At 35.2% G+C, this 10,526-nt stretch overlaps 1 long non-coding RNA gene across 1 annotated transcript; it reads left to right on the top strand.

The window, feature by feature from the left end:
- Positions 1 to 1,467: 1,467 nt before the first annotated feature.
- Positions 1,468 to 4,656, top strand: LOC148184711 (uncharacterized). Its single transcript, XR_015772262.1, has 3 exons — positions 1,468 to 1,640; positions 2,619 to 2,722; positions 3,743 to 4,656. It is a non-coding gene; the product is annotated as an uncharacterized LOC148184711 (long non-coding RNA).
- Positions 4,657 to 10,526: the final 5,870 nt, after the last annotated feature.

A 10,526-nucleotide genomic window follows, 5' to 3' on the forward strand; every position in this document is an offset into this window, starting at 1 on the left:
AAAGATGCAAGCCCTTTATTTACTATTGTCAACACTTGGGGTGGTCTAGAAAGAAACTTCATGGACATTCCTCAGCAGTGTGTACATTCCCATAGATTTTTATAATTCTAACTCAGCAGTAAGAGGGTATTTTAGGATAGTCAATCTTTATGCTTCTTTTGGCTAGACCTCCAAAAATACCACCTGTTCTGAGGCTTTTCCATGTTATCATATCCAAAGCCACTCTGCTGGAGTACAGAGCAGCTGAGATTGGAAAGCACCGGACTAGTCTGATCCTTCTGCTGAAAATAGGATCAGCTAAAACTTGCTGCCCAGTACTATGTTCAGCTGAATTTTGAATAATCCCAAGGATAAAAATTCCACAAATTCCCTGGCCAACCTGTGCCAACAACACTTAAATAAGAAAGATTTTTTTCTCTCATGTTTAAGAAGAATTTCCTGTATTTCAGTGCTGCGTTGTTTCTTTTCCTGTTAGTGGACACAACTGTCATGGTTATTATCTTAAATATATTTTCTATTCAACTATTTACAGCATGAGAGAAAAATGTTGAGAGAAAAGCCCTAAACCATGATGAGTGAAACCACTTGCTCTTCTAGCTAGTCCAACTTATTCACGTCATTTGTACAGACATGACATGGTGCAAAATCGTTTTGTTTAAACAGAAAGGTTCTAGTCTGCAAAGTGGGGGATTTTTTCAAAGGCAGTATGACAATTTTTGTTATCAAACTGAAAACTTTTTCAAAATGTATTGCAGTATATTAAAACTATATTACTTCAAGCACTTTACTAAAAATGTCAGCTGCTTCCTTGCAAAGATAAGTAGAATTTTATACAGATTATTTTTCTGCATTTTTAGATCCCTCCATACTTTTTTCTGTCATTTGAATAAGATATACACTTTAAACTTATCTTTGTTTTCCACCTACAATAAGTGCTTTTTTTTAAAGTAATTTTTTTATCTAATTTCATTTTAAGATTCACTTTTCACATTTTATGATGCTTTTAGAGATGCCTTACTAAATGTATTTAGCATGATTTGCATAAGAGAATGTCTTCTAGTTTTGATAACATGTTTTTACCTCTTCCTTTTTCCTTTTCCCTTTTAATTTAAGTGGAGCATCTTTCTACAAAATCCTGTGTAAATATTCTTCCAGAACTCCATATAACTCTGAAAATTATAATGGGGCTGTGTGAGTCACCCCAGGTCACTCACAAAGTCACCCCAGGACAGTAAGGAGTTGAAGAATTGAATTGCATGTCTCAAGAAGGAAGTTCCCATAAGATAAGCCACCACAACAGGAACTTGAGATAAATATAGATGGCAAAACAGGAAGACATTAATTCCAGGCCTGATGAAGGTGAAGATTTGGAATTAGCATATTGGACAAAATTCTACTGTGCAGCCTGAAGGAACTTAAAATAGGACTGATCTGGATGCAAAATTCACACAGTGGTAAACTGTGGGAAAGGAAACTCGTGGCAGTCCAAGTTGTGGGAATGGCATCTACATCCCATGGATAACTAGGAGTTGGACTGTCTAGAAGTGGTACATCCAGAAGTACATCCCCGTGGTACACTGGGACCTCCACCACTGGAGACCAGGGCAAAGAAGGACCCTGCTGCAGGGATCCATGTGGTGGTAAAATTTTTGCACTTGTTTCTCTTTCTCACACTCTTTCTTTTCTCCCATCCCCCCCATATTTCTATCTCTCTACCTCACATTTGCTGTTAAATAAAATCCATACTGTTTATTCTGGTAGATCTTGTTTGTACTTTAATTTAGAGAGAGGCATCTCTTGTAATTGTATCATATCATGCTGTCATGAAAGTCCCTTCATATATAGCTTCATCATTCACAATTTTTGATTGGAATTCACTATGTAAGCATTTAGTGTGCAGCATTTTTGAGCACTGTGGAAAAGAAAATGATATATGTAACTATAACTTCCATTTCTCATACTCATAAGGTTGTTGTTGAAATATTTTCTCCATTCTCCAACATTAAACATACTGTTTCTGTGTCACCCCTTGTAGTCTAAACCCATAGATAACAAGGAATTTTGATGGCAATCCAGGAAAGAAAGTTAACTTTGCTAAGCCATTGGGAAGGCTGAAGAAATTACTACTCATCTCTCTGTGTGGGAAGATTTCGAGGTTATGTGAAACAGGTGGAAGGCAAACCTTGATTCATGTCTTTTATCAACCAGCTTGCATGGAAATCACAAAACTGAAACTTCTTATGTTTAAAAATACTTATAACCTTCATTGTTAGAACTTAGAGGCAAAGGCGCCAACTTTTATTAGCCTGTACTTTAATATAACCATTATTTTCTGCAGTTTAGCACACATATTACTAAATGCAGAGCTTGTAGTATTATACAGTACTGATTTGCAGAAATTTCTGCCACTGAAATGTGTTTTCATTAGGTATTTGAAGGATAAGTGAGGTTTGCCTTTAATCTATAGTGGTACTGTCTGTACACAGCAAAATTACATTAGGGGGCTTATATTTTCACTTTCAGGAAAATCTTTAATTCAATACTCTTCATAAGAACCTTGACAGTGAATTGAAGGGAATTGTAATTTCACCTTCCTTTTTAACTTTTTCTTACTTCAGGTAACCACTCTGTCTTGAGTTTTTTGCCTGAATCTGGCTTTTAATGGCTGGACTAAAAGTCAAAACAGAAGTTTTGAAGTTTATGAAAAAAACAGACAATAAATGTAAGTAATGTAAGTAATATAAGTAATAATTTTAAATAAATAAACAAATAAATAAATGAACAACAGATACCAAGACTGCTGCAAGTTAATGCTACAAAAGGAACAAATATCTTTGAGAAGAAAACCAGTAAATTTAATTCTGGCTTGCCTGGAATATGCTTTTGAACTTTTGTCAGTTCTTGTGAGTAGGTGAATACATTGAACATACTCTTACAGGTGATTGAGAAGATGAAGGAAAAAAAAAAAGTTAATTAGGTAGGATTAAATCATCTATAGGAAAGGAAAGGGTGAAGGTTCTAATTTTTATAGTTATCATAACATGTCATCTTTGGAATTGAGTTTGTGCTAGACAAAATCTTTTGAAAAAATATTAATCTGCTTCTCTATGCTCATCTCAAATACTCCTTGAAATTAGGCTAACAAAAATTTTAACTACTTCTTATTCTAAAGTGCTTCATGTTACTTCTAGGAGAGTTAAGCACCTACTCAACATAAGACAGAAGGATAATGTATTTCAGTGGTATATGGAGACATACCTGCATTAGATTTGAAATAGGCATGCTGTTTTAAGGAAGATGTATTTAGATGATATTGTGATGAATTTTAATTTGCATACTGCAACAAAAATTACAAGGAAGTGATCTAACTTGAAAAATGTACTTTTCTTTTTTTTGGAAAAATTAACATTAAAAATGCTGGCAATAAAAAGAACACTCTTGTGTTGGTTTGACCTTGTCTGGATGACAGGTGCCCCCCACCCCTGTCCCCCAAAGCTGTTCTATCACTGTCCTCCTCAGCTGGGAAGGGGAGAGAAAATACAACTAAAGTCTATGTGTTTTTATGTTGAATTAAGGGCAGGGAGAGATCATTCACCAGTGACTGTCACAGGCCAAATAGACTCCACTTGAGGAAACTGAATTTATTGCAAATCATTATAGTAAACTCAAATCTTAAACTCACCTTCCCCTTACTCCCCCCTTCCTTGCTTTTCACTCAATTTCTCTTCCTGTTCCCTCACAGGGGCACAGGGGGACAGGGAATGGAGGCTGCCATCAGATCATCACACACTGTCTCTGCTGCTCCTTTTTCCTCCAGGGAGGATGCCTCACACTCCTCCCCTGCTCCAGGTCCCTCCTGTGGGGTGCAGTCCTTCAGGAACAGGCTGCTCCAGCGTGGATCCTCTGGTCACAGGTCCTGCCAGCAGCCCTGCTCCATTGTGGGTTCCTCTCTCCAAGTGGGCACAATTTTTTCCTGCTGAACATGAAACCACAGATAACACAATGCCATTCATAAATCTTTCCCTACTTTCCTTCAGAACTTCTTGAAGATATTATCTATTACTATTAACAGTATTCTGGGAGTATGTAAAGTTCCCTAAAGTCTTGTAAAAGCCCCCAAAACTGACAAGCTTAACATACAAGACAGACTAGAAACTAAGGAACATAGAGGGGATAAATAGACTTTCTAAGGTTATACTGAATGATGATGACAATGAAAATAATCACAAGTCTTAAGCCAGAGCCCGACCAACTGAACTGTCAAACATATGTGGGAATACTTCCAGTTGTGAAGGGTAGAATATCCACTAGTTGTTCCCATTATTATTTTCCAGTCATAGATAATGAAATTCTATCAGGTCTTAAAGTCAGCCAACACATACGTATTTTTCATATCACATATTTTCTAAACAACTTTAGTGAGGGATGTCATGTTCTAAATCGGTTAAAAAGGGATAACTGAGAAGTTTTACTTCTGAGTAGTCAGGTGTTTAATGTAGGTATTTTCTTTACACTTTACACTTACTTAAGTAAATTATCAAGTCACATACAAAGCAAATTTTATCCAGAAAACATTATACTAAGCACTGCACTAAGTAGTAGAAAGGCCCATGGAGTATCTTTTATTTATCATGATTCTCTTTAATAGTGAATCTGAGGAAGTACAAGTGAGACTGAAAAATAAATGGCTGAAGGCTAATGAACTGGAACAAGGTTTAGAAAAAATGTACTCTATCTTGAAAAATACATCTATCTTTTAAAGCTTATGCTTTTCTCTGTTGGTGCAAAAATAGCTTTAGAAGATATTTTTTCTTTTAATAAAGTTTTGAAAACAACACATGCATTTGTTTTCCTTACAAAGGATAATAAGGAAAAACGAAACAAAACGTTATCCTATAGAGTATTATCATGGCATATAAATTCTGTACAGATTGAATATAGATTTCAGAGGAAACATAAGATGTCGTGAAAATCACTGTGTTATACAGAAGAATAAAACAGCCATCAAGATACCTTGAAAAACATCTCATCTCACAAAAGCTTCCTTGTTGTCATTGACTTTTAAATTTTGAAGACTTTTTCAAGGTTTACTGGAGAATAAAACCTATCCATTGAAAACTGGTGTAAGACTGGTTAGATTGCATCTTGCAATTGAAATGTATTCCAATACAGTAATTGGACTAACGTTCTCCAGCTAGATGATTTTGGAAAATGTGCCTACTTTGAACTGGTAATGAGTAGGATGATTTCTAGTGTTCACAAGAAAGGTACTTCATGACTGAGAAGGAAATATTCAGTGTAAATATGAAAGGTCAAAATGAATGTCATAGAAACAGAAAATTGAAAAATTCTCCTCTGGTTATATCATTTTAATTCAAAAATTACTTATCCAGAAATATACTGGGAAATCTATTACTTTTAAGATATAAAGGCATTGTTAAAATTATTGTGAAATCTTTTCAAAGCTAGGAAAAGTCATTCACATGTTCAAAGACTGCAGTTCTTAGAAGATAATTTTCACAACAAAATGTATTTACATTAAAGGAGGACAAAAGTTCTTCCTTATGTCCATTTACACCATTCCATTTTGTAGAACTTCAGAATCATCAAATTAATAGTCCATAATCTTTCTTAATGAGCAGATTTTATATAGGGAGAGGGAAATGAGAAAACTGGTTAACTTATTTCTATATAGGATGGATCTGAAAAATAATAGAAAAATTGAAACTATTAAAGAGAAGCTTCCCATTATGAGAAAAAATACTTAACTTAGACTTTGTATATTGAGTAAAATTTGTTTTTTCAATTTATCTAATTTTGAACAGAGGGTCTTAAACAACATGTAAATAATTTGGTATCTTGGACAAAGCTGATTTGCCAAGAATAATTTTAAGATACTAATGGCAGAAAAAAAAATCCTTCTTTTCTTTGTCTAAAAGCCAGTTGTTCTTCAAGGACTCTGTAGGCACAACAGCATCAGTCTAACAATTATTTTCCTCACAATATGTAGTTTTCAAAGATCAGAGATTCGAGGATGTGTCTAACTGGGTTCATTGAGCAGTTGTGAGCCAGGCACCAACCCTGCTGAACAAGGCTCCTGCCCGATTTAAGACAAGAGATAGAAGGTTCAGGCCTCCATGACTCATCTTGGAATATATATATATATAAATATTTAATTTGTTATCAAAGGCAGGGTGACCCAACTCAGATAATTTCAATGTAATTGAAGATTTTTATCAGTTCATCAGTGAATGAAATGCCTGATGTCAGGGACTGGATAAGGTGGAACACCTGTCTTTTTCCTGTTTTTATTTGTTGTATGATTCACTTTACTTCACTTGGCTTTGTTTTTTTTCTGCCCCATAGCTGTGTGTGTCCTAGTCAACTAAATGACTAGGGCATGGATCTGAGAGCTGTGGTATCTCTGCCAGCCCAGACACCACGCTCAGTGAACATCCAGGAGCAGCCTGGGGTCTGCAGATGCTGTCTGGATGTGGCTGCTTCATCTGGTGTGAAAGAGCAGTTTCAGGCACACCCACCCAGCCCCACCAGCTGCCTGCCCACTTCGTGCCCAGATAAAGTCTCTACTGCCATAGTTTTGAGGAGTAGCTAGCTGTTTCGGAAGTACATGGTGGTGGCACAAGAAGACTTTCAGTTAATATTTTATGATGTAAAAACAACTCTACTATTGAAGTTTTGGATATTTTTTGCTGATTTTATCTTTTGAGAAGAGACAAACCAGCTAGCCACATTGGAAAAGAGCCAAAGGATGCTACACCAAAGGGTGATCATATCTGATGGATTTCATAAATGTTGTTATTTTGCTGTATATTATGCTGTAATTTTACAGCCAGACCCTTCTAAATTAAATATTCTTTTTTCAAGAGTATGATTTCAAAAACGTGGTTTCATATTTTCCCATAGAAAAAAAAAATTCCAATTTTTTGTCAATATACCCTTTTTTTCCAAAAGCTTATAAAATTATAGTGTAACTTGTTTTGTGTAAAAGAATATATTTCCATACTACTGAGGCTTTACAAAGAACATGTAATAATATTTGGAGTCAAAGTTACTCACAGGTATGGGATGTAATATGGCATTTTTGATGTTCTAAGTAACATCAAAATGACAGTTAAAACTTATATCTGCTCATAGGAGCAGACAGACATATAGAGCAAGATTATCTGTGGAAAAAAACTATTATCTGTGCACTATGAAATTCCTGATTCTCTGGTCACTGTATAGCTGAGTTCAATTTCCATGTTCAAAAATAATCTCATCAACTAGAAATTACTATGCTACACGATAGTTTGTATCTTTTTCTTTTTGAGACCAGTTGAAAACAGCTCTGATGCTGCTTCAGTGCCCCACAGAGACACAACCACCCAAAATTTCCGTTCTTAAAAGTTTGATTGGCCTGAAATATTTCCTGAAACCTGAGTTCTAGACATACCATTTGGCTTTGATAAGGAACTTCATGAATCACTACAAGCTTAAAAAAAAATTCTATGAATTCAATATTTCCTTTATTCTCCTTTTGTGGGGTTTTTCTCACTTTTATGCAATTGGTGACCAGGACTGGATGTCTACATTCATCTCCACATCAAGTCCCCAAAGACAGAAAAAAGAAGTTTTACATTCCAAATATCATAATTTAGGTAAGCTCATAATTTTTAGATGTAAAGGAATCACTGTCATCATAATGAACCCATATGCCATTAGTTTTGGAACAACCAGTAAAATCACAGTGAAAATAAGTAGTTTAACATGCATTTTATGTGTGATATATGATGGACTTTTATGTATATTTGAATTACCGCTGAAAGGATTATTAAAGAAAATGTCCTTATTTAGTCTTGCTCTTTTCAAATGAATATTACTGGCCAGAATGTAGGACTACAGTTTACTACTGACAGATTTTGCAGATGCTGAGCTTGTGTCTACAGACATTTTCCAACACTAATTATTGGTTATGGCTCCTAAGACACATATAATATTACTGAATTTCTTTGAAACATTCTCCAAAAGATATGTTTTTCAGTAGGTGGAATTTCACTGGCTGTTAAAGTTTTAGAACTGCTTAATCACATTGTGTCTGGGCTATCACTCACTTGGAACATATTGAAGAAGGCCAATAAAGCAGGAGTTCAGAGCACCCTAAAGGAGAAAAAAAAAAACAAATTTGTGGGTACTGTTTTAATGAAGGACTTCGATCAACTCTGTGACTGAAGTGTGTTTTAGAGCCTGCCTAATATAATTTGCTGCCTTTCAAATTATATTGGACTTTTTTGTTCTTAATTGAGGTAAACTACATTGAAATAAGAAGCTCTGATTCAACTGTCTTGGGAGTATTAGTTTAAGTTATCACCTTAAATTATGATCAGTAGACAGTGATTTTTCCATGAGAGGAAAACAATCTTATTTTTCAAGTTGGCTGTATTTTATTCTTTGAAGAATCTGGAAAGTGCCACCTTAAACTCAGATGCAGGAGAGGGAATCCTGGCAGTTTTATCCTCTGAAGAGTGAAAGTTCATTGTGAAAATGTTTCTGGAAGATCAAATGCAAAGCTGATGATTTGCTATGTTTGCAGTAATTTGAAGCATGTGAACACTTAATATGCCAGTTATAGTAGAAACTGGCTGTAGAAACTATAGGATGTAGACATAAACAGTCATCAGTGTGGGAAATTTTAGGTTAGGTGAACACTGAATTAAATAAAAATGATGCAGTTTTTAAACCTGTTCTTTCAAACAAGATGGCATATATTCAGAAGTATTGAATCATTTGATGATCTAGCTCAGTAACTCCATAGGCCTTGAAGGTACAGTGTCACATTCCTGCCAGCTGGAGAAGCTGTTACCCTCAGGCAGAATTACTTTTGCCTGGAGTAGGGTTACATGGATGTGGTGTACAGATCATAGCTGGCTCTGCTCTCCTGCCAAGACAACCAGACAAGAAGCCATTCTGATCTGGGAGCCAGAGAGTTTCATTAACCTGTTATTTTTGCATAATTATATTCTCTTTGGCAACATTTGCCAACTTGAGTACATCTCCAGGAAGAAAGGGCTATATCTATCTGATAGTAAATTAATGTGCGGCCTGCAGGGTATAGGGGCATGTTCTCTGCTGGCTTAGTCTTTTTGCCTCCAAACATTATTTATTCATCCAAATTGCCTTTGGAAACTTATTCCCTACTCCTTTGAATGCTCCAAGTGCATTTAGGAATAGTCTGGAAGAGTAAGAATTGGCCAAGGACAAAGCTGAATCAGAATAGAATGTTCTACTGCCAAAGTTTTGACTGCTTTACTGGATAGATACCTCTGTAGGTGAGTTACAGCATGGAGATTAATTCCAACCAAAAGTTAGATTGAGCCTTAATTGCTCTTCAGTGGTGCAAAAAATGAACAAATCACCATTCCTAGCTCTTAACTACATCCTTAAGTGACTACATTACTTTACAACTCTAGTTCTGAATTTCCAAGGTCATAAATGCAATGTTTACTACAACAAAGAAAATAATACATTTTCTCAAGCAACACTTAGCAGCTTAGTCAATGAAACATCCTTTTTCCCATTAACCTATGAGAACTTGACTCAGAAACTCAGATCTATTTAATTAGTTTCAAATTACAAACTAAAAATCAATAGTTATTTTCAAAAGATAAATAACCTTCTGAAATATGCCAAGACACTTTTCTCACTAACTTTCCTCAAACAGGAAAAAGCAGTCAGGCAAGTAGCTCTCCAATTTCATGCAGTAGCATTTTTTTTTCTACCAGGTATTAGATATTTCAGACAAGGAGGCTGAGTATCTGCATGTTTATAGGTGATTTAGTACTTCCCAAGGAAAAGGCAAAGCACCTCCAACAGTGGGACCTCTCAAAATCAGATAAAACAAAATTGTTTCAATTTGATTACTTGAGTAGATTAAAAAAGGCCATGACTAAAAGCAGACATGAAAATAAAAAATGCACATCTATGGTGAAAAATAAAAATATATATTTACCATAAATTTATTTTTCCTCTCCCTATAGTTCAAAATTAATGAAAATCTATTATCATACAAAATCTGATTATGCCTTGTGTATTCATTAAATCTAAAAGTTACAAGCCACACTGTATAGGTTATCTGATGATAATAATGCAGATATTACTCCACATTACAGTTGAGGTTAGGAGCTGTGGGTTATAAATGCAAGAAAAGAACCCTAAAGATGGCAAAGGTGGAGGCAGGAAAAGCACTGTAAACACTGCCTGTCTCAACAGCATTATAAATGTTACGCATGATTTCTGTCAAGAGCAAGCAGTGAGCTATGACTCAAAACAATAAATTACTTTAAAACTATAAATTACTTTATAAACAATAAATTACTTTAAAGGTGTTGTAACAGAAATCCTGAAAACTGCTATAAACTTATTACAATTAATACAATGGTGCTAGTAAGGAAAATAAAACAAAACCCACCAGGAAAGCCCTCAAGGAATGGCAATTCCTTTTTTACTGAATGGCTCATGGGACTCAGGGC

Source organism: Pseudopodoces humilis, chromosome 3, assembly GCF_049639895.1.
Source record: "Pseudopodoces humilis isolate 2021_Gansu_Grassland_sample_001 chromosome 3, ASM4963989v1, whole genome shotgun sequence".
In the NCBI taxonomy this organism is placed as follows: Eukaryota; Metazoa; Chordata; class Aves; order Passeriformes; family Paridae; genus Pseudopodoces; species Pseudopodoces humilis.